Source organism: Ornithorhynchus anatinus, chromosome 8 (assembly GCF_004115215.2).
Source record: "Ornithorhynchus anatinus isolate Pmale09 chromosome 8, mOrnAna1.pri.v4, whole genome shotgun sequence".
In the NCBI taxonomy this organism is placed as follows: Eukaryota; Metazoa; Chordata; class Mammalia; order Monotremata; family Ornithorhynchidae; genus Ornithorhynchus; species Ornithorhynchus anatinus.
Window position 1 is genome coordinate 13,132,163 of NC_041735.1, and position 27,171 is coordinate 13,159,333.

The 27,171-nt window shown below is 41.5% G+C and overlaps 1 long non-coding RNA gene across 3 annotated transcripts; it reads right to left on the reverse strand.

The window, feature by feature from the left end:
- Positions 1-863: 863 nt before the first annotated feature.
- LOC103171058 lies at positions 864-6,791 on the reverse strand. Of its 3 annotated transcripts, none has more exons than XR_486579.3 (3): positions 6,715-6,791; positions 5,768-5,896; positions 864-1,397 (listed from the first exon to the last, which is right to left on the reverse strand). It is a non-coding gene; the product is annotated as an uncharacterized LOC103171058 (long non-coding RNA). The 3 variants fall into 3 exon arrangements; XR_003761423.1 differs by lacking the exon at positions 6,715-6,791 and adding an exon at positions 6,470-6,552; XR_005660278.1 differs by lacking the exons at positions 864-1,397; positions 6,715-6,791 and adding exons at positions 5,042-5,198; positions 6,470-6,552.
- Between the last annotated feature and the right edge of the window lie 20,380 nt (positions 6,792-27,171).

Here is a 27,171-nt window from a genome sequence, read left to right on the forward strand (position 1 = left end):
TGTACATCTTTTTCTTACCAACCTACCAAATCATAGTAAATTCCTGGGTTAGGACTGCCACACAACAAATCTGGTTGCCACACTATAGGGTGTATCTATCTCAAAACCTCAGGAGTCTCTCTGAGCTAATCCTCCACCATCATTTCAAACCCGCCCCCTCAAGCACTTAGAACTGTTTTTTTGGAAATCTAATTTTTATTTTTCTGAAAATATTGTTATATGCAATAAAGGCAGCTACTCACATTATCAATTTGGGGTGATAACACAAGATTGGACAAGTCACTTAAATTTTCTGTGCCTCAGTTTCCAGGGAATAAAATATCTATTCTTCTTGACCCCGGGAGGGATGTAGAATGGGTCTGATTATGACTGTGTCTATGCCAGCACTCAGCACAATGCGTGGCACATAGTAAGTGCTTAGCAAATATCACAATTGTATTATTAATATTAGTACTACTACAAAGATAGGGCAAGTTACTAAACTTCTCTGTACCTCAGTTACTTCATCAGTAAAATGCTGATGAAATACATGCTCCCCTGCCCTTTTAGACTGTGAGTTCTGTGTAAGACAAGGACTGCATCCATCCTGGTTATTTTGTACCTATCTCAGTGTGCGGCACATAGCAAACACCATTATTATTAAGGTGACAGGCAACAAATATGCATAATTAAACAGAGAATTAAAATATTTAACTTAATTAATTAGAAGTAATCTTATTACTTACTGAGAGTCTCCAGAAAAAAACGGTGTTGCCCTAAGGACCAAGAACCTCAGACAGACATAAGAAGCTAACTCTTAAGATACCTAGATGAGAAAGTGTCAATTCATTGCACAGATATTGAAGAAGTAATAAGGAATGAAAATAGGTCCCATAAGGTATTTTATTGGTTCCTTATCGGCAGGAAAGTACCATAAATGCACACGTCTGTCGCGGTGACTTAAATGATCTTTATCAGCAGGTCACAGCTTTGAGATAGGGTCAGCCCACCAGATCCATTGCCCGGTCTATGAATTACTCGACCTCCAAATTGCTGGGGTTTTTGAAACATAGAAATCAGTGCAATAATGTAAGTTCACCTCTCTGCAACTCTTCAGAAAATCAACCATTCTTAAAATTTAAGAGAGTAGCTGATTTTTAAAAAAATATGTACTTCAAATGAAAAGTTTAAAGGCATAGACTGTTCTTTGAAGGATTTTATAAATCCACTTTATTTTTCAGTTGGCTTGTCCTCAGGATGATCATATTTTTAAATTGAAGAATGTTTCTTCTGTTTGTATTGCCCTCTTCCTGGTTCCTTTTCAGTTGTCAAGTAGAGCCTCTTTTGAGTCACATCAAGGGTCTGGGTTAAGCAAGAGCAGCCGGAGCAGAGAAATTCTGAGTGTGGAGGTGGGATAGCTAGGAGAGAGGAAGGAAGTTTAACGAATGGAACAGCTAACCAGTAGAGAAGTCGGGCTCCTCAAAAGCCCTGGCCAGGACCACCTACTTAAGTGGGATTCTTCCCTGACTGGCAGCCCCATGGGGGTGAAGTGGGACTCACGTCACATGGTCCAGGCTGTGGTCCCCTTTACCCCTGGCCCTGCTTACCCTGTCCTCAAAATCCAGTGAAGGGTGTATGCGAAAATTAGTGTGCCCATTCATGTGGTTGGGTTCTAATCTCACACATCTTCATCTGCATCTTTCCTACTCTCTGCAGTGCATTTCGATCATCTGGAGTCTACACCATCCTTGCATACAGTTTCCCAAGAAAAACTGCAAACCAAGCGCTCTGCCTGCATTTCTGGCTGGTAGCCCCTAAAAAGGCAGCACTTTCCAAGGGAACTATTCCCCAAATGACTTGGAATTCATTATCCCACCTATAGCGGTCTCTTGGGAGCTGGAAGTGCAAACTCTGGTTTTGAAGCCACTTGAAACAATAGCTCTTTGGTGTCAGCAGGTGGAAAAGAAGATCAAAAAAGCCCAAGTGTAAATTTATTTGAATGCTTCTTATGGATAACAAAATCACATCCAAAACGGATGATTCCGAGCCTTCTGAGCGTTTGGATACATTATGTTGGGTGTTTCACCTATTGCCTGTTAACGTGCTAACAGTTGGTGGAATCCAAGTCGATTAATCAAACGCTCTTTATCCTGTCATAAATCTTCGCAGACCATCCTTAAATAAATTTTTGCATCTTTAACAGTTTGCTAATAATGACCCTTCTCATTCATCCTAATATCTTCATTGCCAAGCTAAAGTCAGGTGAGCTGGTCGGTGCGTCCTGCTTTAATGTAGAACAGCTGGGTGGAGTGCACACCATGCAGGCCTCAGCCACCTCCTCCAGCCTTTGGGAATGATCACTAATCTTTAGTCTTCCCTGCTTACCTCCCCCCCTCCCCCATTTCCTTCCTGAGTTTCTGGGAGTCTATCTGTCCAAGAGTGGAGCCTTGAGCCTAATGTCTGTCATATTGCAGTTTGAACTCGACCACCCTTCCCTCTGCAAGAATGCAAACTGTGAAGTCTGGGTGAAAGGAGTCGGTTCTTGGGGGTACATAGCCCAGGGTGCTGTGAGCCTCGCAGGGCCGTATTGCTAAGAGTACTCTCCACCTCCATTAGCAACACCCACCCTCCCCTCCCCATCCCTCTCTCCCCTGCACCCACCCCTACTCCCTGCCTTCCCCAGCCACTTAAAAAATCTTCCATCCAGGCACTGGGAAGGGATCTACGTCAGTGACATTTGGAGGCAAAGTTTGTGAGGTTATGGATCTTATGACCTAAGCATTTCTCTGATGCCTCTGGCTGCAGGGAATGCCACTCTGAGTTTGGGAGAGATGACTAGAATTAGAACAGCATGGAGGAGGAGCAGACCTAGTGGAAAGCACACAGACCTGGGAGTTAGAGGACCTAGGTTAGCATCCTGGCTCTGCCAGTGTCTGCTGTGTGACCTCGGGCAAGTCATTTAACTTCTCTGTGCCTCAGTTTCTTCATCTATAAAATAGAGATTCAATACCAGCTCTTCCTCCTACTTCGACCGTGAGCCCCAAGTGGACTACATCTGTCCTGATTCTCTAGACTCTACCCCGGCTCTCAGAGTAGTGCTTGATATATAGTAATCACTTAGCACATATACTACTCCATCTGATACTCAAAATAATAATAATAATTCATCCACTTGGAACCTGGGGATCAGACCGGTTGCCCATAGCAAGTATTTCATGAATATCACTATTAGTAATAATAATATTTTAAAAAGGCAATCTGATGAGAAGGAGCCTGGAGCAGTGGCTAGAGCCCAGGCCTGGGAATCTGAAGATTGTTGGTTTTAATCCTGGCTCTGCCACTCATCTGCTGTGTGACCTTAGGCAAGTCACTTAACTTCTCTGTTCCTCAGTTCCCTCATCTGTAAAATGAGGATTGAGACTGTGAGCCCCATGTGGGACAGGGACTGTGTTCAACCCGATTTGTTTGTTCCAACCCAGTGCTTAGTACATTGCCTGGCACACAGTAAGCTCTTAACAAATACCACAATTACTATTGCTTTTTTTTTGAGCCCATAGGAATGAGTCCGCTGCACAAGAAAAAGGCTCTGGGACATAATAAGACCTTTGAAAGCAGCGTGGCTTAGTGGAAAGCACAAAGGCCTGGTAGTCAGGCGACCTTGGATCTAATCCCGGCTCTGCCTCTTGCCTCCTGTGTGACCTTGGACAGGTCATTTTTCTTCTCTGTGCCTCAATTTCCTCATCTGTAAAATGGGGATTAAATGCAGCCTGATCTCCCTCCTACGTAGATTGAGATATGAGACCAGGACTGTGCCAATCTGAATATCTGTTATTTACCCCAGAACTAGATTGGAAACTCCTTGAGGGCAGGGATCATATCTACCAACTCTATTGCATTGTACTGTCAAGCACTCAGTACACTGCTATGCACAGAGTAAGCAATGAATAAACACCACTGATAGATTGAGTCTAGCTCTGGGATTTTATGGTTCTGCAATTCTATAAAACATAGCTTTCTGTGGCCATGGTAAGCAGAAATTTTAAGCAATTTTATAGCCAATTCAGGCAGACATCCCAATTAGGCTTGAATTATCCAGACATTTGTATCCACTCTCCACTTTGTTAGGACGTAGTAGACCCAGGTAAATAAGTGTGTCGTGGATGGTTGTGTTTATTCCTAGACAAGCCTAGGGCTTGCTGGGATCAGGGCCAGGGGTTAAGAACTGCCTCTATATATGCATGTGATGCTGCTGCTATATTCAAGGGGGTTATTGTGATTATAAAACATTATTTGAAAAAAATATTTATCTAGCTAATTAGGAGCTGAGGCCAGAGGAGTCTAGAGTTGGGGACTGCAATCAGGGCTACTCACAGCACATGGCAAATTGATTAAAGCCACAGTTCAGCTGATGGCTCGGTTGGGGTTTTCCTTCCCTGTGGAAGGGCATTTGATTTTTAATGTTTTCTATTTTATAGGAAAATGCGGAACATTTCATTGGAGAGGTTTTCCCACATGGGGCCAGTCTGCAGGAGTTGCCTGGAGGTGAGGGGGGAGGAGGAGAAGGAGGATTAATATTATTATTACTATTTCTTAGGGAAGAGATTCCTCTCAAACCCACAGAATCTATGGATTCACCTGTGGCAGAAGATTAGAAGACGGTATCCATTGAGTCCTTTGTATCCACAGCAACCTTTCTAAGTAAATATGTGCTCTCCTTCTCAAGAGGAGTGATTTATTTCCCTACTAGTAACCTTCCTGGGTTAAGGAAGCAGCATGGCCTAGTGGAAAGAGCATGACCTGGGAGTCAGAGGACCTGGGTTCTAATATTGGCTTTACTACTTGTCTGCTGTGTGAACTTGGGAAAGTCACTTATCTGTACCTCACTTACCTCATCTGTAAAATGGGGATTAAATCTTACTCCCTCCTGCTTAGACTGTGAGTCTCGTGTGGGACAGAGATTGTGTTCAACCTGATTAACTGATATCTACTCCAGTCCTTGGCATATTGTAAGTGCTTAACAAGTACTATTATTATTATTACTGGAAGGTAAAAGAAAACCAAATTTCAGGCTGAGAGTTTTTGGTATTCCAAATTTCTCTGGAAATCCCTAAAATGGGCAACTTTCCCAGTGGTTATGTATTTGTCTTCCTTTTTCTTCTTTTCATCTTCTCATGATCACCTCATATTTGGTAGAGGATAGGCCAAGTGGGTGCTCACCACTATAGGAGGCAATAGGGAGATATGAAATATCATTTATGAGAGATACATTATTTCTCAGAAGGAATTATGTTGCCCACCCACCAAAAGGGTTGGCCACACAGATGTGATAAGCTGCTAAGGTAGAAAAGTTCAAGGTGATCTCAGATTCTTTAGTCATGGAAAAATGAAACCTGAAATACTCAGAAACAAAGTCTCACCATTTTCCAGGCTGGCTGACCTCCCAGGAGACTAACTAGGGAAGGCTTTATTTGGGTCAGGATGGGATTTTCCTTGGACTCAAAAGACTTTCTGTCTCTGTATCCTGCCCTTTGATAAAGGGTGGGGAGCCAAAGGAGGGTGTTGGCATCTGTAGTTCTATTTGAAGAACAATAGAAATGAAAGTTCAAGGGGAATTAGTAGAGGGAATGAAAGTTGCTACATTAGTTCTACAAGTCACAGGACTTTTGGGTAGCGGGGTTTCCAGCTCAGTTTCAGGTGGGTGTTGGCTAAACAGTTGTAGGGGCAAGCAGCCTCCTTAACCTGACTTTCTGGAGTTCCATTATTCCTGGGAAACATGGGAAACATTCACCTCTCGGGGTCACATTTTTCCCATCTGTGCAATAGGTTTCCCCATGTGTGACCTTCCTTCATCCTTCTCCAGGAATGCAGCAAAGGCAAGGAGACAGTAACTGTGAAGCTTGTGACGCATGCCAAGGCCCTGTGGAAGAAAGATTTTAAATCAGAGGTGCTATTACTAACCAAGTCACCGCACAATCTCTGGCTTGATTCCCTGGGGGGAATCTGTGTCTCCCCCTTCCCCCGCCCCCCGACCCAACCAGGAGTTGGGAACGTCTGTGGGGTGCTGAAGGTCAGGACTGAGGTTGACTGATGTTTGCGGAAGGTCATCCTAGGTTCGTGCGGGAGCCTGGGCTATTGGTCTCCTCAGTATTATAAACGCTTAGCATTATCTAACTTCTTCTAAATCAGAAAGGTTTGTGGGGTGGAGGGAGGGGAGAGAGATGAAGGAACACCAGATAAAAGGGAGTAAATCAATGCCAGCATAGGGCAGAGAAGAAAGGGAAATCAGACTTGGTTTCAGTGTTAGCAAACACTCATCTCCTCTCCCAAGATGCCGATGAATTGATGGTTTGGAGCTGAAATAAAAGGTGCCCTGGCTTTAAAGAAACCCATTTGATGGGGCACCGGGGAAATAATTAAACATTTAATTCAGGTTGACCCTCTGCAGCCCTCGGCCGCTTTTCTTTCCTTCTTCCCTCCTGCCTGCCCTGACCTTTAGGATGTGGTGCTCCGTATGTTGTTAGAACGGGTCAGCTCAAACCGATACTGTTTTCCAACAATCACATGAATGCAGAATTCTAATTGAGCCCCACTCCATTGTTCCCCGCAGCCTGGCGCCCCCAACTTTCCCCTCCTCCTTCTCCCCCCTCCACCAACCCCCCACCTCCCCCTGGAACCCCACCGCCCCACAAGCTCATTTGCACAAAAAGAACACCGAGTCCCCACTCAGCAGCCCACCTTGAACAAAACACTCCAGGACTCTTGAAAACGGCAGAAGTGCTAATCAAGCAAGCACTGTGCCTGTGTGCTTCTGCAGTGGTTGTTTGGCATGGAAATAGGCTGTCTGGCCACAGCTATGAGGTAACGTCTGGCTTTTTTGCCAAGCTGCAGAACTAGTCAGACACTCCCTGGAACAACATTTCTTCAGGAAAAAAAAAAGTTAGGCAAGAAGAAATGATCTTCCAGAAGCTTCTCATTCCCTGTCCCTCTGTCTGTGCGTATGTCTCTCTATGAACACAATTTTTCTCTCCCCGTTTTTTTCCTCTATATCCCTTTTTCTCTTACCCTCGTGTCTTTCCCTCCTCCTTTTAACTCTCCTTCCCAGTTTCCTTTCTCTCTCCTGATGCAGTGAATTTCAACTGCTTCCAATTTTGGAATGGTAATAGCTTTAAGAAACTTTTTTGTTTTCATTTCCAGACAAGTGATTTAGAATCTGGATACAGTTGAACTGGGAAAAGAAAAACACCTTTCACCCTTTCTCTTCCCTGCTTCAAATGCTGCCGAAGTTATTGTCTGTCGGGGGGAGCCAGAGAAATAAGGCAACGGAAATACCAACATGTAGAGTTCACCTGTGACTGTCACAGTCCTTTCCCAGTTACTTTCCTACCCTAATTCATGCAATGAGGAAAATTACAGATTAGGTAAGAAAAACTCCAGTGTACAGTCTAAGTTATGTGTAGATTAAAAGGAATTTATCAAAACATCATTAAAATTTAATTGCTCATGTTTTCAGTCTTATGAATGTCCCCCAACATGAAATCCACCATTTTTAAAGAGTAAGATGGAGAATCAATTGCCCCCATCACTGAGTTCCTGCAAAAGGTAGGGCAGTGGTTGCGATCTCGTAGTTTAATATTCTGACCCAGGCAAACCAGCCCGATCTAGTCAGTCACAATCCTCACATCCACCATCAATGTTTTTTGCCATCCATCCACCTTCTGGAGGTTTCAGAGACCGAGTCCAGTCTGCAATGCAACTTTGCATGACAGTATTTTTGTGATTGGGAGTGAGAGACCAGCTCCAGTTAGCTTGGCTCATCCACTGGTTTCCAGCCCCCAAACACCCTGGAATGGAAGACATTTCTCCCATAACAGTATTCTCTGAACAAGATACTGAAAATAGAAGAAGGAGCAGCAGGAGAGCCCCCGGCAAAAGCAGTTTTAGTTTATAGCTTCCGTTCTGCCATTGGTGACTTCAGGGTAAATTTCTGCTCTCAGGCTTTTTTTTTTTTTCAATGATTTCTCATGTGTTCACTGAGCACCCTCAGTGTGCCAGGCGCTTTTCAAAACACAAAATAAATAGGCCCTGTCTCTTAGCTGGCAATCAAATCAAATATTGTATTTATTAATGTCTCAAGGTGCACTTCTGGGAGCCAACAAAACAGCATGTAGCTTCAAATAGTCAATCCATCAATCAATCATGTTTAGAAAGTGCTTACTGTGTGCAGAGCACTGTACTAAGTGCTTGGAAGAGTACAATAAAATGGAATTGGTAGACATATTCCCTGCCCATAATGAACTCACAGTCTAGAGGACTTGATGTTTTTTCTCTCTTTCAATTAATCAGTGGTATTTATTGAGTACTTACTACAATCATTATTAGGTCAGACCCATGATTTATCCAGTCTGGTGTTTCATCTCCAGGAGTGGCAACAGGATGCTTAGAGGAGCTAAGCCCTCTTTGACATCCACCCATTTATCCTAATGGTTATTGATATGCCATCTTACATAGATACTTTTTCCTTCCACATTCCTAACTTTCCCTGGTTTTGTCAGATTTGATGAACAACAACTTCATGTTTGCTCTGTCGACAGCCATTTTGATTTTGTAGATCTTAGTCATGTCTCTTCTTCACTATCCTTTTCACAGCAGGACAGGAAAGAGACATAATGTTTGTTCATTTCATTTCATTGCTCTCATGAGAGCACTGTACTAAGGACTTGGAAATATACAAAAAAGATATAAATTGAAGTCAGTCCTGACCACACAGCTCTGATAATCCAGGAAAGAAGACAAATGATGAAACAATTACTGATTATATATTGGGAAAAACCACACCAAAACAGTATTTTGATGCCTCTGCCCACTCTCCGCTGTTCTTTCCCTCCCCTATGGATAAACAGAAAATTATTCAATGTTCCAAATTTTACAAAGATTCTGCCATAATGGCAGATGGCAATCTTGGGAGATTGTTGCAGTGGAGGATGGCTCAAACCCTTAATGGTCCAGTCCCTATGATGGAGGTCTTGGGCCATGCCTAATCCTACTTCACCCACCCATGTATCTATATTCATATTCAGTATATTAATTTTTACCTCTCTAGGTGTCAGTATTTTTCTGTTTGCCTCCCCTGATAGAATGCAAGCTTCTTGTGGGAAGGGAATATGTTATTTCTTCTTTCTTTCATACTTCCCAAATGTCTAATGCAGTGCAGAGCACCACACCAAGAGGATGCCCTGTGAATGATATGGCTACTTCTATGGCTCGTTTTCCTCTTAATAATTGTGGTATTTGTTAAGCGCTTACTATGTGCCAAGCACTGTTCTGAGCGCTGGGGTAGGTACAGGGTAATCAGGTTGTCGCACGTGGGGCTTACAGTATTAATCCCCATTTTACAGATGAGGTAACTGAGGCTCAGAGAAGTTAAGTGACGTGCCCAAAGTCACACAGCAGATAAATAGTGGAGCCAGGATTAGAACCCATGACCTTCTGACTCCCAGACCCATGCTGTATTCACTACACCATGTTGCTTCTCTTCCTCCCCTTTCTCATCATCATCATTGGTATTTATTGAGCACTAACTGTGTGGAGGGCACTGTGCTTAGAACTTTGGAGAGTACAATATGACAGAGTTGGTAGATGTGTTTCCTGCCCCCAATGAGCTCACAGTCTATCTCCTCCTCCTCTTCCACTTCTCTACTCCAACTTAGTGTTACCTGCCAACCTGACAATTTCACTACGCACCCCCTTCTAAATTATTTCTGAATGCTTTGAGTCTTAATAAAACTTGAGAGAAGTTCCCTCTTTCAGTGGATCGACCTTTGCTTTCAGATTTGATCTCTGGGTTACATCCCAGATTGATGAGGTGAACAACTCCAGCATTTTCTTTTTTAATGGTACTTGCTCAGTGCTTACTATGTGCCAGGCACTGTACTAAGCACTTGGGTAGATTCGAGATAATCAGGTTGGACACAGTCCATGTCCCACACTGGGCTCCCTGTCTTAATCCCCATTTTACAGATGAGGAAACAGAGGCAAAGAGAAGTTAAGTGACTTGCCCAAGGTCACACAGTAAACAAGTGGTAGAGCTGGGATTAGAACCCAAGTCCTCTGGCTCCCAGGCCTGGACTCTTTCCAGTTGACCATACTGCTTCTCAACATCCAACATCCATCTCCTTCTCCTCTTCCTAGATGTGGCATCAGTAGTTCAGGTTTATTACATTTATTTAATATAAATAAGAGGTTTATTCAGTCTCTTTTGAGGACTAGGATATTTTCTTTTTTTATACAGAAGAAAAGAGTTGTTTTATGAATACAAGGAAGATGTAGATTTAAAAAAATTATAATCGGTGGTGTTGGGCTCATCCTGTTTCTGTTCAGAATCTGTACCTGGGTGATCAAAGCAGGTTGTGGGGCTTGAAATTCAGGGTAAATACCTTGTTCAGCAATTCTGCCACCACGTCTTTCTTCACCAAAGCAAGAGTGAAGTTCTCTTCATTTTTTATGTTACTTAACAGCCTTGCTTGCTTCCGTTTCATAAAATAACCTCTGCAATTTATGAAAAATAGCATATGAACAGCAGCAACTCTATGTGGGGTGTAAAAAACTTCAGAGACTCCCGAGGCTGTTCCTGCCTGAGACATTTAAAACAGGATTATAAAGACCCCTGGAACATGTACCAGCTTCTGAGAGAAGCAAGGTCAAGAGAGGATTGAGTGCATCTCCTCTAAATTTGGGGAATCTTTAACGGGACTAATCTTATGTATTTTCCCCAATCCATTGGCCATTGAAACACTGAAGAAACAAACAATTTCCCAATTGTTAAAGTAATGTAGGTCCTTATTTCATTTGCCTCTTTCCCAAGCATCTTGGCCGGGATGGATTCTGAAGAAGATAACTTTCCCATTTCACTCAGCTCTGACCTACCACAAAAACATAAGTGATCTCTTCCTGGAAACCTCATGTCTGCTTTGTTCTTAGTCCACCTCAGCCTCTGAAACTCATTGAACTCATTGCTCCAAAGAGCTCGAAAGAGCAGCTTTAGAAAAGAGGAGGCTTTCTGAAGTACAGGGAAGGCTCTTAGCTTAACCCAAGGGAAGAGATGGCTTTGTTTGAGACGAATTAAGGGGATTTCTGTTTCCTTTGTGACCCTCTGCAAGTCTGATAACTATTCTGTATCCTGGCTTCTCCCAGGGTGCACTGCAAATAAAGACTCAAATGGTGAAGAGCCCTAAGGAAAAGCAGCAGCATTTATTAATTATCTTCTCAAGGACTGTTGCAGATTGGCAACCCAAACTCCTACACTGGTACATAGGTGGTACTTAGCCCTCCTACACACAAATAGCCAGCTAACATTATAGGTAGTTAGGGCTGGGTGAATCCAGATCTGTCCCCAGCATGTTGTACATATCAGGCTATTTTAGATTCAATAAAGACCCAAGTACAATTTGTCAAATTCTCTTCCCTTATATTTTAAACCCACGCAGACTCTTAGGGAAATTTAGTTCATCTATTTCTGATGTATTTCAACAAATGGGTTTGGCAAAGAGCTATTTGATGTCCGAGAAGGCGTCTGAGTCTTTTAATATTTCACTTTTTTTTTTTTTAAACAGGGGAATGTATTTTATATTGAGCTTGTAACAAGAGCTGTTTCCCTATCACTGAAAAAATCCCATCACTTCCCCGAGTGACACAGAGAAACTAGCTGAATCATTAACTGTACCAGCTGGGGACATCTCGGGGGAGTGTTTTGCCAAGATAAACAGTCTCATCACCCAAAGACGTGGGCTAGGATTGAAACTTGGAGCCCAAGCAATCTGTGTGGTCCTAGACTCAGTGACAGAGAAGCACCCTGAACCTCCAAACCCTGTCACTTTAGCAGGCGCCTCAGCTTTTTGGGAACTGGGTAGGCTGTGGCGTGAAGAACCTTGTTAGCACTGAGCATCTGAAAGCTATTAATAACAAGTGGCTGCACTTGGAGTGAAAGACAGCACCATCTCGGGGTTATAATTAGCAGAGGGACCTGGAAGTTTCTGATTCAAATTTGGCTTGAACCTCTTACTCAAGTGTTGGACCTCAGGCTTGTCACCTGACTTTATCTTTCTTCAGTTAAGACAAAAGAGAGTAACACCTGATTGAAAAACCAGACGCTGTGATACAGCTGACCTAGTTATTCTGAATTTTAAAAAATTACCATAATGGGCCCTTATAGAACTTCATTTCCCAAAGGTCCTTCAGCAGGGTCTCTGAGGAAGAGATGATGAATTAATGCAAAGGGGAACAAACTATGAAGAGTTGGGTAGGTATAGAGGAAAAGGAGAAGAGACAGAGTCTTGCCTGGGTCCCTTACATGTTTGAGAAGTTCAGGAAGTACACGGTATTACGTACTTCAGGTTGTACTTCTGAGGCTAAATCAATCACATTTATTGAGCGCTTAGTGAGTGCAAAGCACTGTACTAAGCATTTGGGAGAGCACACTATAACTGAGTTGATAGACACGTTCCCTGCCCACAACGAGTTTACAGTCTAGAGTCTAGGCTCTACTCAGTCCCCCACCCACCAGGTTCCTCAGCCAGTCAGTATAGACGATGCTGATTTGGGCAGAGTTGGAAGGTGTGGGTGAACTGGGGTACATAGAACAGTAACTCCAGGAAGTCTCCTTATAAGTGGGTCTGTGATTTCCTGGCTGTGACTTTGGTAGTAATGTGCCTACGTAAATGGTGTCACTAGCTAGTGTCAATCTTTTGAACACTTGTATTTCAAAAGTCTTTCACATCCAGCTCAACTGTTGAATGTGTTAAAGTTGTCTACACAAGTCAGTGGCACAAATGCCACTCTAATCATGAAGGCACCTTGAAAATTTGAACCATTCAATCAGAGTAAAGAGGAAACTTCAGAGCTGCCCCCAGTGACCATTAATCTTCATATTGAATAGAGCCAACTTATAAGAAAATGGCAAAATGGATATATAGCCTTTTACCCCATCAAAGTCTGGGAAAAGCCAGAGGGAAAAAGGTGGGTAAAATGCTGAAAAAGACAGTGAACCCTTTATGCTTTATTTACAATTAGACTTTCCAATTGTTTCATTATCTCAACCTGGTTTGTACTGTGTGTGCCTGACACCACTTATCGTTGCATAAAAGTTCCACTCTACAGGATGTTAGTTTAAGTGTTAATTATATTTTCATATCAGAATATAAACTCTTGTTTGTGAAAACCTGGGTGTTCTTAAAATAAATGGCAATATAAAATTGAAAACAGCTAGTGTTCCTGAATCAATTTTCACATTTTATAACTTTGAGGCATAATTCATTTCTTCCTAGCTTGTTCTCACAGCAACGTTCAGCTTTAAGCTTGCCTGTAATTTCATCAAAAGTAAGTTGGTTAATAATTCGCGGTGTCTCTATTTTTTTAAAAGAAAAGGAAGAAAAGCCAAGTCTCGCCACTTTATAAATCCATACTGGCAAAGCTCACTCTGAGAAAATGTGTAATTTATTTCCTGAACTAAGCAGACAAATAGGAAGACTTACCCTATAATTGTGGGGGTTATAAACCTCCTTTATTATTAATATTTGTTGCCCACTGAGGATTTGTTACTTAAATTTCTCAGCTCATTGGATCATGTGAGGCACAAATGAATTCAATGGCAGATAAATATCCTTAAGTCAAATATTTGTCATGAAAGACCTGACTTGTTGATATAATACTGGAGAGAGAGAAAGAAAAAAAGACGAGAGAAAGAAAGGAAGAATTAATTTGTATTTTTGATGCGTCCCATGAATGGGCTCCTCTTTGTTGAACTGTTTTTGGTTGATTGGTTTTCTGTCCTTTCCTCCCACTCCCCGTTCCCTTTCTTTCCTCCTCTCTTTTCTTTGGTTATCCCCTCCCCCAACCCACGATTCTCCGTATTTGTACTGCTCGTGAGATTCAGGAAGAGTGCAGCAAACAACTCAGTGTTTGGAGACTTTACAAAAGCATTTGGCATCTATTAAACAAGCTTGGCTGTTGAGTAAAGTTCATGAAGATCCCAAGAGTATCCCTGGATGATTTAGTGGGCTGCAGCAGTATGGAGGGCATCATGCTTGATCCATTCCCCATCATCAGTGGGCGGAAAGCAGAGGACTGTTTTAGGTCCAGGACTGCCCAACTGTTCAACCTATTATCCACAGCAATGCATGAATTATTTATTTATATTAATGTCTGCCTTCCTCTCTAGAATGTGAGCTCACTGTAGGGAGGGAACACTTCTGCCAGGTCTGTTGTACCCTACTCTCCCAAGCACTTAGTGCTTGGGAGTGCTTGAGGCATTCAGTGAGATGCTATGCAACTGATTATGAACTATTTCAAGAGCTGAATTATGGGCAGACCACTAGGTGTATAGAACAGTGGCATTCAAACACAGGACCTAGGACCCTCATTGTGAATGAGGATGATGATAATTGTGGTCTTTGTTAAGTGCTTACTATGTGCCAGGCACTGTACTAAGAGCTGGGGTGGATACTGGCAGATGGGTTGGACGCAGCCCCTGCCCCAGTTGGGGCTCACAGTCTCAATCCCCATTTTACAAATGAGGTAACCGTGACCCAGAGAAGTGAAGTGACTTGCCCATGGTCACACAGCACACAAGTGGCAGAGCCAGGATTAGAACCCATGACCTTCTGACTCCCAGGCCTGTGCTCTATCCACTACATGGTACTGCTCCACTGAATGCAGCCTCTGAAACCTGCGACTAGACACCATATTGGCCACGGATACAAGAATAGACCAAGAACAGACAACCAGATCAAGAAAACCAGCAGGAAGTTTAGGAGGTTGACAAGAGTGTGGTACTGGGGTGGCATTGAGCTCTAGCTCAGAGTGGAAGTGTAGTGCCTTACCTCTTGTACAACTAGGAAACTGGGCTTCTAAAGCATTCCTTCAACATCACCTATTAATGAATGGCATCTACTGAAGGGCTTACTGTGCACAGCACTGTACTAAGAGGTTGGGAGGACACAACACAGCAAATTTGGTAGACATATTCCCTAACCACAAGGAATTACCTTTGCTGAGCACCATGTAACTATGTGTAAGCATAAAAATGAGGTCCCGGAATATAGTCGGTATACCAGCATCAAATCGATGCTTATCACATCACTCTTCTGTGCTTATCATAACACCTTTTGCTGGGTGGAACATGTGAGGGGAATAGGCAACAGCAAAAATTCAAATATCTGCTTTATGGTAACTGAAATGAGACAGTTGTAAGCAAGAAAGACGGAAACATTTTAAACACAAGAAAGCAAAAACTCAGATAATAATAATAATGTTGGTATTTGTTAAGCACTTACTATGTACAGAGCACTGTTCTAAGCACTGGGGTAGATGCAGGGTAATCAGGTTGTCCCATGTGAGGCTCACAGTTAATCCCCATTTTACAGATGAGGTAACTGAGGCACAGAGAAGTGAGGTGACTTGCCCACAGTCACACAGCTGACAAGTGGCAGAGCTGGGATTCGAACCCATGATCTCTGACTCCCAAGCCCGGGCTCTTTCCACTGAGCCACGCTGCTTCTTTGCGGGGGGCCTAAATAGCTCAGTTGGGAGAGTGGTAGACTAAAGATCTAAAGGTCCCTGGTTTGATATCGGGTTTCCGATTACCTTTTACCACTCAGATGAAGAAGCATACCTGTGGGTGGCTGGGAGAGAGTGGATGCAGGCAGACCAAGCTGGAGTGGAGCAATTAAAAATGGGGTGACTCTCTTAAAGCCAAAGCTTGGAGGAGGATGATAAAAATAATGTAATAATAACCGAGGTATTTGTTAAACACTATGTGCCAAGGAAACACGGTGCTAAATACAACACAGATCACACACCGTCCTTGTCACCCATGGGGTTCACAATCAAAGGAGGAGAGAGAACAAGTATTAAATCTCCATTTTATAGATGAGGAGACTGAGTCACAGAGCAGGTGAATGACTTGTCCAGTGTCACACAGCAGACAGGGATGTGGCAAAGCCAGGATTAGAACCTGGTTCTCCCAACTTCTGGCCCTGTCCTATTCCCACCAGGCCACACTGGGAGAAGAATGAGGCATGAAGAAGTAGAAAGAAACAAAGATGGCACCGGACACTCAAAGTGGCAATTGTGACAATCTGTACATTCACAAGATGGAGAAGTGACTGCCATTCACAAATCAGTCTTTTTTTCAGTGATAGACACACACAGAGATAAGATCTGACTGTCGCATCATTTTCAAACCCCAAAGGAAAGCTTACCCTCTCACCACTAAATTCTGAAAGGGGTTCTAATCAAATTTATTCAGATTTATGGGTTCTACAAATTTTTTTAATTGCTGATGATGTGCTTGAAAATGCCTTACTATTCTTTTTGAGGCATGAATTTGTAATTTTTAAGCCCACTGACTTCTTAATTTTAAGCTTCTCAGAAATCTTTTGATTCCCAGGAGAATATAGCTGCCTTTCCAAATCCTGGCAGTACATTTATTTTCTTCTGAGTTAACTACTAGACCTAATTAAACAACAGTGTCTCATCTGAGTGGATGATTTTCTAAGTCTGAATACAAATGAAAATTCCAGTTCTTTAAACATTCAGGTCAGTTCATCCGAATCAACCTCTTAAAACTAGAAGACAAAGTGACTTCAAAGTCAATCACATTCACCTTTCTCCTTTAAGACTATTGCTAGCAATATCCAATTAAAATGGCCTTTATACTGGATTTCTTTTGGATCTGCCTTACTATCAAGAATTAGAAAAAAATATCAAAATGTTTATGTAGCATTTGTTTATGAGCTTCAACTTGTTCACTAATATTGGACTCTATTCCTTATGCTTCTAACTTGCTGCATGATAGTTTATTTTGAGTGACTTGATTTCCACCTGTAAAGTGGGTCCAATATATAATGTGCTCCTTTAAAGGAAGTTTTAAATAGTTAACTTCCATGTTTTACTAGATTAGGACCACTTCAGCAAATTATTTAGATTCTTTAAAACAAACCAAAAAAAATTGCTTTGCTATAAATTCTCCAGCTATTTCAGAGGAAAGAATATATGCCTTGAATTACCCAGATTGTTTGCTAGAATCGACCTGATTTATCTAGGAAAGAAATCTGGCCCTATTTTCTTAAGTTTTATGAGGGCCTTAGATAAAAATGCTCTACAATTAGAGCGTTATTTTAGGTTGGGTGGAGAGATACTGTGTTTTATTTGTCAGACATTTTGCAGTTGATATATTTAACACAGCTAGTTAACTTGGCCACAGATGGCAACCCTAAAGAAATTTCTATTTTTCTAGCATTGTTTAGCTCAGAGTAAGAAGAAAATACACAATTAAAGGGAAACCCAGAAACCTTCCCTAGGGATGTTTTTGCATAATGTTACATTTTAAATGTAACCGACACTCTCTAAGCTTGGCAAGGGCTTGATTGAGAATTGATTAAGAGCCTAAAGGATCATGGTTCTTAACCACATCAGGAAAATCTGAGTACCAGATATGAGGGAAATATTCATTCAGTCATGGAACCAAAAGTATATGGAACTGAAAAATGGAGGGGTTCGCTAATAATTCAGGGTGCAGAGTCCATTAAAGTTGATGCTTGTTATAAACTATTGGATGCACAAACATGGTGTCAGGCCCAGTTTTTTTAAATAAGGTCTCATCTTTCCAGCTGTCTCCTCCAAGTGTGTGATGGCTTAAAGTTTTACAGTATTTTCTAATCTCTAACTGCATTGAGAGATTACAAGATGCCATATTACATGGAACTCCATCTTTAAACTCTAATATACCACACAGCGCTAAGCTCCAGCCCACAATTCGACTTGGACCGATCTTACTGGAGGAACAAACATTAAGCAGTCCTTCAAAACATAGAAGATGAAGTCATTATAGAACCTAGGATTAATATCTTTGTCAGGGGAGTCAGGGGGACTTGAGTTCTAAATCTGACTCTACCACTTGCCTGCTGTGTGACCTTGGGCAAGTTACTTCACTCCTTTGTGTCTCCAGTTTCCTCATCTGTAAAATGGTGATTAAGCACCTGTTGTCCCTCCTACTTAGACTGCGAGCCTCATATTGCTTGACTCAGTATTCCTCTACTCTAAGGGAGGACTGAACTACTTTTCCTTTTTTTAACTGAACTACTTTAGAGAAGCAGCGTGGCTCAGTGGCAAGAGCCCGGGCTTTAGAGTCAGAGGTCATGAGTTCGAATCCCGGCTCTGCCACTTGTCAGCTGTGTGACTGTGGGCGAGTCACTTCGCTTCTCTGTGCCTCAGTTCCCTCATCTGTAAAATGGGGATGAAGACTGTGAGCCCCACGTGGGACAACCTGATTCCCCTCTGTCTACCCCAGCGCTTAGAACAGTGCTCTGCACAGAGTAAGCGCTTAACAAATACCAACATTATTATTATTATTTTCCTCTAGTACACCCCCCTCTAGGATACCTGGCATCAATACATAGACACACCCAACACATCTGGGGCATGTTCCACCCCATTTTTTCTGTCTTCACCGTACTTCCATCCTGGGTGTCTTAGAGCAGATCATAGATCTAAAAGGGATGCGGCAGAGAGCACTGGGGAGGTCCATCAATCAGTGCACCCATAGCCAATTGTGTGGATTCTTGAGCTAGCTGAGAGGTTGCCTTAAAGTTGCAAAATCATCCAATTGTGATACTTTCATTTTAAATTATTTCAATTCAAAGTCAGTGCTACCGGCTACTTGAAAAAAAAAGAAAATCTCTTCCTTTGTGCAATATTGAAATTTTGCCCTTTGAATTTAATCTGATTTGTGGTTATGATTACAATTATGAACATTTGAATTTCCAAGTTCCTCCTTTCTTTCCCTCCTTCTCTCCCAAAACCTTAATTGATAATTTTTAGTCCTTTCAGGCTTCTGAAAAGCTTCTAGAGTTGTTCGTTTCAGTCTTTCCACAAACAGCTGTCTCTCAATTCACTTTGGCAAATTTAGAGGGTCTACTTTGGGCTAACAAAAAGAATCATGAGAAATGTGTATTATTTTATTTCTTTTAAAGACATGTCTAGACACAAAACTTCCTTAAAAATCAGAGGGAGTCAACAGCTTTTAGTATTCTTCATGAACCAGACACTGCAAGGGATGAGAATTGTTCAGAAATCCAGCTTCTTTTTTAAAGACAGTTGAGTATTCAAGAGCAAAGTCATTAGGCTCCTCAAAGTTTCTTGATCACATGAATGGTCCTTGGGTCATTCATGAGAAGCGGAAGAGTGGTGACTTGTTACTTCAGTGAAGCAAAATCAAAATTTCCTGAAGTTTTTTTTTTTAATGAAGAGTAGGGCCTTTTAGAATATTAACAACTTCCTTTCTTCTAAGAATTATTTTCATAAAAGGAATGTAACAGAGATAGGTTCTTTCCCCCATTTTGGGGTCAGTGTGTAACAAGGGGTACACATTCCATCCAAGATTTACTGAGGGAAATGACGGTTTTAATACTGACATGTGCCAGTAAATGGCTTTTAAGTTTTAATTCTTTCCCACAGGTTCTGTTCCTTCTGTCCTTTCGCTCTCCTGATCTGCCAAAGTACACACACAAAGCACAGAAACCTAGAAGGAAAATGGAAAACACAGGGCCATGTCAGCAAAAAGGTTATGCAGGGAACTCCAAAGGCTCTGGGACTCATGTCTATGGAACAGACAGTATTTCAAATAGTATTTCTATCTCTGTAACCCAGTTCTGTGTTTCTCGGTAAGGAAGAGGGGATATTTGGCCCTGCATCTCCAACTGGCTTTTCAAATCTCTTCACCATTTCAGGCATGCTATATACCCTCAGCCACTTCAGCACTCTGATTTAGTTTTTGGAGATATCTGTGAATTTATTTGTTACTGATTGATTATATTATAATGTATTATATTATAATGTATATTATTTTTCTGTTTTTATGTCACTGTCATTATTATGTTTTTATCCCCTTATGTGTGCTTGTCTTCCACAGTAGACTGTGAACTCTTCAAAGTCAGGAACCATGGATTTTATGTCTCTAGAGCCCTAAGTACTTGTTTCAGTGTTCTATACAGGAGTTCCTCAAAAAATACTATTGATGATGATGATAATGATGATAAATTCATTCACTCTGTGATATAGAATCTCTGTCCTTGACATAGCTGTCTTTAAAATATCACCAGACTTTCATGAGATCACTAGTAGAGTCCTAACCAGATCTCTATCTGTATGGGGATGGGGACATTTTTAATGCAGACTGAAAGGGGATGTGTTAGGCCTCTATTTGGCTTTCTTGATTTTATGGACAAGTCAGGAGTTGCATCCACAGAAAACAACAGTATTTCGGCTCCTAAGGCAGAGAGATAACTCTTTAGAACCCCATCTCTCATCCCTGGCTACTTGGGGACTTGCAGAAAGCAGTAGGATTCTGTTTCAAATTGAGGACCCGTGATCAGCACAGCGCTGCAGCATTGGGGAGAAAAAAGATTTTGTGCATGAATAAAAGGAACCTGGCTGTAACCAGGAGAGACTATTCAATTCACAATGAGCTCTCATTGCTTAAAAATTGATTTATATTTAGCACCGAGAAAGTTGTCACCTCTTAAATATGCATGGGTGTGGAGGAGCTTGGAGAGAGAAATTGTAGATTAGGCATGTGCTAGAGAGGAATTAATTAGAAATAATCCACATTTCAAAAAAAACCACCTGACATAAACTATGCTATTTATCTGACTACCAGTGGATGATTTTAGAAAACATTTTTCAAAATTTTAAGAGCCTTGGCAGATTTGATGGATGCATTCATAATATATCCTAGCCTGATCCGTAGGGTTATCATTTGATATTTACTTTTTCTTACTTTGTTTCTTCTTTTACATTTGAACAGCCCTACTTTAGCAATGACTCAGACCTGCAAGAGGAAATAAAAGTTCAGCAACTGTGGACTCTTCAACAGGGAGACAAAATTGTTTATGGAACAGAAGCTCCCTTTTGTGGCCAGGGGGGAGGAGAGGGAGGGCAGAAGACCAGTCACCACGGCCAAACTACATACTGATTTTACAGGGAACAGACCAAGGAAAAAGATATAGTTATGACCAAGACCCAGGCCCAAACACTGTCCAGCCAGCTCATTGTTTTTGTTGACATTTGTTCATCCCTGTATCCAGTGTGCTCTCTGTTTCTCACTCTGGCGCTCACTGGAGCGATTGGAAAATAATGAACAGTACTTCAAGCAAAGGTTGTTTTCCATCGTCAATTGAGCTTTTAGAACTACAGCTCTTCAAGGATGGAAGATTGTGAAGTTGGTGAGGTGGGGGTCCAGCAAGTTGGTGCTAAGGGAGGAAATGTTTTCTATGTCATTTTTGGACTTAGCCTGAGACATTAATAGGGTTAAATGAACTGGGGTTTGTGTGTGTGTATGTGTGTGCGGTGTCAGTGTCTGTGCATGTGTATAAATGCTAATTGTTTATAAGGCTCATTTTGCCCAGCCTGCTGTATCTGAAAAAGACCTGCACTGATAACATATTTAACATATCTAATTGCATAGTCACCAATATCAGTGATTAATGAATGATCACTGAGTGCTTACTGTGAGCAGAGCTCTGTACTGAGCATCTGGGGGAGCAGCATGGCATAGCGGATAGAGCAGGCACCTGAAAGTCAGGTAATGGGTACTTATCCCAGCTCAGCCACTTGTTTGCTGTGTGTCCTTGAGTAAGTCACTTCAGTTCTCTGGGCCTCAGTTACCTCATCTGTAAAATGGGGAATGAGACTGAGTCCCACGTGGGACAGGGAATGTGTCCAACCTGATTTGCTTGTACATAGCCCTGTTTTTAGTACAGCGCCTGGTACATAGTAAGTGCTGAACAAATATCATAATTATTTGGGAGAGTACAGTACAACAAAGTTGGTAAAATATTCCCTGCCCACGAGAAGCTTATAGTCTAGAAGGGGAGACAGACATTAATACAAAATAAATGATACTTGCTGGGACTTCTCACCCAATTATATAGAAGATGTACAATTATCCTATTTCATCCAACTTTTTAAAAGATAGGATCCAAAAGCATGAGGAACAAAAATACAGATTCTGATTAACCTGAAAATTGAGGTAAAAGTATCTCTAGGTTAATTTTTATTCTTTTCCAACAGCACATCAATTACTCTGTGGAAACCCACTCATGTATCTAGTGGAATAGACTAGCTCGTTGTGGGCAGGGACTGTATCTACTAACTGTTACATTGTACCCTTCCAACAGCTTAGTACAGTGCTCTGCACTCAATAAGCACTCAATAAATAGGATTGACTGATAAGGTGACTCACCACAGACACATTCATTTAAAGGAAGCAGCATGGCCTAGTGGATAGAGCGCAGGTCTGGGAGCCAGAAGAGCCGGGTTCTAAGCAGCATGGTACAGAGGAAAGACCCTGGGCTTGGGAGTCAGAGTTCATGGGTTCGAATCCCTGCTCCGCCACTTGCCAGCTGTGTGACTTTGGGCAAGTCACTTAACTTCTCTGGGCCGCAGTAACCTCATCTGTAAAATGGGGATTAAAACTGTGAGCCCCACATGGGACAACCTGATCACCTTGTATCCCCCAGCACTTAGAACAGTGCTTTGCACATAGTAAGCGCTTAACAAGTACCACCATTATTATTCTAATTCCGGCTCTGCCACTTACCTGCTGCGTGATCTTGAGCAAGTCACTTAACTTCTCTGTGCCTCAGTTACCTCATCTGTAAAATGAGGATTGAGACTGTAAGCCTCATGTGGGACAGGATCTGTGTCCAAACTGATTACCTTGTATTGGTCCCAGACCATAGCACATAGTAAGTGATTAACAAATACCACAGTCATTATTGTTATTATTATTATTATTGACAGTGGTTTTCACCCGACCCCTTCAGTATGTGCTTCCTACTGAGCATTCCCTCCCTTCCTCTCTCTCTCCCCCTCCTCGTCCTAGTTACTCTGGTGGATGGATTGCTGAGGCAACATGAGTTCTAACTTGAGTATCTATACCTTGGCTTCTGAGGAGTTGTGCGTTGCAAAACTAAAGCCTGCTTTTCAGTCTTCCTAGCCTTAGCCAGACAATGTGGAACTCATCAAAAAGACTACCGAAGCTGGGACCCTTATGCTTTTTCTTCAAAGTAGGGCACTGTAACACCCTGTGAAGCATAGGTTTAATGGAAGAAAATGAAAATAAAATTCTTTTTCGGAAGGATTTTTGAGGCATTCTGCATGTGGATTATTTCAGTAGTGTCAAATCTGTGGCCCCCTCCTTCGCTGTGGGACCCATAGTAGCAAAGTCTGCAGCAGCTTGAAGGGCACAAATGAATAATATCCGTGGACATATTGCAAGGAATGAGGGGCAGAGGCATCTCTGACTGCACATGAAGCCTGGTAAACACTAAAAAATGCAGCTATTCAAAATATCTTAAATTGAATTAAGATTCATTCTCATCCATGATCCTCATTAAGGAGCAGTGGCTTTGCTTTCTGGTGTCCAAATGACCACACAGCACTTAAGGGAAGATAGCCTCTCAAAATATACCATATCCACTCACTTAATTGCCTCCAGTACTAGGAATAGTACTGGGAGAGTGTCACAGGTGTAAGAGACCCAGTTTCAAATGCCCTTTCAACTTCCTTCACTCCACCTTTCCTCCACATTGTTTTTCTACTCTTTTTTTCTTCCTCCTCTTATTGCAGAACTTAATTTTAATTTTACAAAACTTTTGCAAAAAAATGGGGCATTTATGGGAGGAAATACCATATTGGATTGAAGTGCAGTATCTGGATTTGCAATACTACAAATGAACCACAACACAAAATCTTTTCATTCAGCAAGCATTACTGATCTTAACCTCCACAATCAGTACCATAGTTTCTTATATAACTTCCTCAGGTACATTAATTAATAAAGATTGTAATGACTTTTAACCAGTAAATCAGATCTCATAGGTGGGGTTGTGGGAGAATAATTTTGTACAGTCAGACTGATCAGTGTGTTCTTCATCACATCGGCAGGATCCAGAGTGTATTTACAGGAGGGTTCATTGATGAAATTAGGAAAATCTTGGGTTCAAGACAGGACATGTTCAAAAGAGATTCTCTTTTCTTTTTTTGGAATTTAAATTATTCTGTACTAACAAGAATAGTATGACTAAAAGGAAATCATTTTTTTTTCCTGAGAAAAAGACCCCCAAACTGTCGACTGATGACAACCGTCTGGAATATTCCTCAATAATGCTCTTCCCAACTCTGAACAACTGGTTGGTGCTGGCCCAGGGAAGTGGCTGTTTCCCAAAGTTCCTTTAGCCTCTAATTTTTGTAGCCCAGGTGATTGTTCTGCTGCTGAGGACTGACATTCATCCAGTCCGGCCTGTTGGATCCCCTCTACATTAAGGAGGCTTCGGACCTCCATTCTGGTGAGATCCTATAGAAAAATGCCCTGGTTCTGGAGTAAAGCAGCTTCCGCTTTCAGGAAGGGAAGGAAGGAAGGGAAAAGGAGAAGGAACACTTAACCTAGAACTCAGTCCTACTTCACCCCAGTAATTAAAGGGATTTAGACTGTGAACTCGCTATGGGCAGGGAATATGTCTAGCGACTCTATTGTATTGAATTCTCCCAAGTGTTTAGTACAGTGTTGCAGGCAGTAAGTCCTCAATAAATAACATTGATTGCCTGACCCAGTATTATCGTTATTATTAACCTGCATCTACTGGAAAATATATGCACGCACGAGTTTCCCAATAATGAGTGATCTTTCATTTCAAGTGATTTTTCTAACTCTGAATATAGGGATGACAAAATCCTAATGGATTTCTTATATAGATGGAGATTGTATTTTAGGATCCATATTTGCTTATTTATTTAGAATTTCATTTGTGCATTCTGCCTTTGTCTTTGCTTTTTAGGGAGAAAATACATCCAGGCATATTTATCTTGCTGTTTGCGTGTGTGTTTAAGTAAAATAAGCTTTATCTGTAGGAAGCCTTCAACTGATAAAAAATAAGCATATTCTGAGTCCTATTTAATAAAACATCCAGACAGAGGGAGCATTCCTCTGTAAACTCCCTGGCACAGTAGGGTTCTGCAGAAAAAGCTGAGCAGGCCAATCCCACGGCGGGGGAGAGCCAGCACTTTTTGACCCAAACAATGTCTAGACAGCCTGAAAACAGATAAATTAACAGGCAGGCAGGCAGCAGCAGCATCCCTCAGCGGCCCAAGCGGTAGATATTTGTCACCTCAATGATGGCTTAAATGAAGATTCAAGGCGGCGAAATAGTCTTTATGAAACACAATGTACTCCAGCTGCCCACTCCCCCGGCCCCCTCCTCTGGAGCTATTTACGGTGTTAACAGTTCCACGCCGAAAGTTCGCATTCACTGACATGGTAAACGTTTCCCCTCTTTTATAGGCCACCCTAATGAGGCTGCAAGATCAGGACAAATTAGGAGCAGGATTTTTCTTTCTTTTCCCCCTCAAAACACATAAACAAATATCACTTGAATGAAGGGCATCTTAGGTAGTTAGTTTGATTTGGGTCTCTCAGCTGAATGCAGTGATTCGTGGCAAATGAGCAGTGATCTGTTCAGTGTAACAGTATTTTTCAGGAAATGTAATACTTGCTCAAGGTTGCCGCACACACCATTTGGTAATTTGATTTCACTGTTCCATAAAACGAAGGATTACCGTGTGTGGAAAAAATGGGATTCAGATAGAAACAAGTGGACCTTGTTTTTTAGGAAGAATAACAACAATCATAACAACAAAGCCACAACAACAATAATAATAAGAGACCATAAATATGAGTAGCAGATTAGAAGCAGTTTATTCACTATTATGTGCTCCAAATGGATGCCCAAAGTAGGTGAAGCCCCCAGGAAATCTCCAAGTTGAAGAGTCATATAAGTATGCTTCACTGAAAAATATCTAATTTTCTCCTTCTGTGGGGACCAAATTTAACAATGAGTTAAACACCACAATCCAAGGTTGTGTGGAAAATAGGGAAGGGAGCATATTTTAAAGCTAATTCCTAGCAAATGGTTAAAAGTCACCATAACTCACATCTCTAACAGTTTGTTAGCATCATTTTGGAATTGACACCATCTGAATCTTGGTTGGTTTGCTTTTTCACAGAGCTAAGCACAAAAAAATCCTTCAGAGATGATATGAAAGACAGAGAGAAGATGGCCAATGGGTCTTGTTCTGCTCAGGACCTAAGACATTCCCCTGATTGTCTGGTAGGTGTTTAGGGAGCAATATTAGCTCTTTTCATGTGTTAGTGATTCATATAGTGTGCCATTGTTAGAGAAAGTGATTTAAGTTTACATACCAAGAAGCAAGGTCAGAGGTAGGATTTCTTCAGAGAGGAGAAAACTTTACATCGTTCAAAAGATATGGTTTGACACGAGCTGATAAATAAGAAATATTCTGTACATTTTCAGTGAGACAGAGGTTGTAAACACATTGAATAGTTATCGAAATGGACTGAGACCCAAGACTGCAAAATCTGTCACCCTCAGGGACGGTCCCTTCAGAGCTGCTCTGATGGACACCCATTTAGTAATAATCTTCAATTGTAAAATATTGCTGATTTATAAAGGTAAGGAACATTTTTAGGAATCCTGATCAGATGCTGTAATGATAAAATTTCCAATCTCAGGGAAGGAAGGCACAAGTAGCTCACTGCAGAGACATTACTTTGTTTGAATTTAACCATGAGGTCATGTAAGTGTCATGTAAATAGAGACTTAATTTGCTTCTGCTGTTATGAGATTCTGATTTTATGGGTAGGCACAAAATAGAACGTTTATATTTGCCTTTAAAATATTTTAGTCCATTTTGTTTATGTCTGCACGCTGGTTTTCGTCCCCGTTCTGCTTCTTGTGGCTTCTCAAATCCACTTGAAATTTTGGAGGTTTTATGTAAGATATGTGTATATGTACATACACATACATGCACATATCTTATATACCCTACCTTGCAAGCCCACGGTTATACTGCTTTACTGCAAAGTATATGTCACACTGCTTGTCAAGGTTTTGTGGATACTGAAACCTTTTCATTAGGCTTCAAGTATTTCTTTTTCTTCCTTCTTTGAACTAAAGACTTCATTAAGTTGCAAAATGGCATCTTTGTGCTCAGGCATGGTGGCAGGGAAATCATATTCTTTTCTTTGTTAAACTGATTGATTTATTTCATTTATAAAGTGAA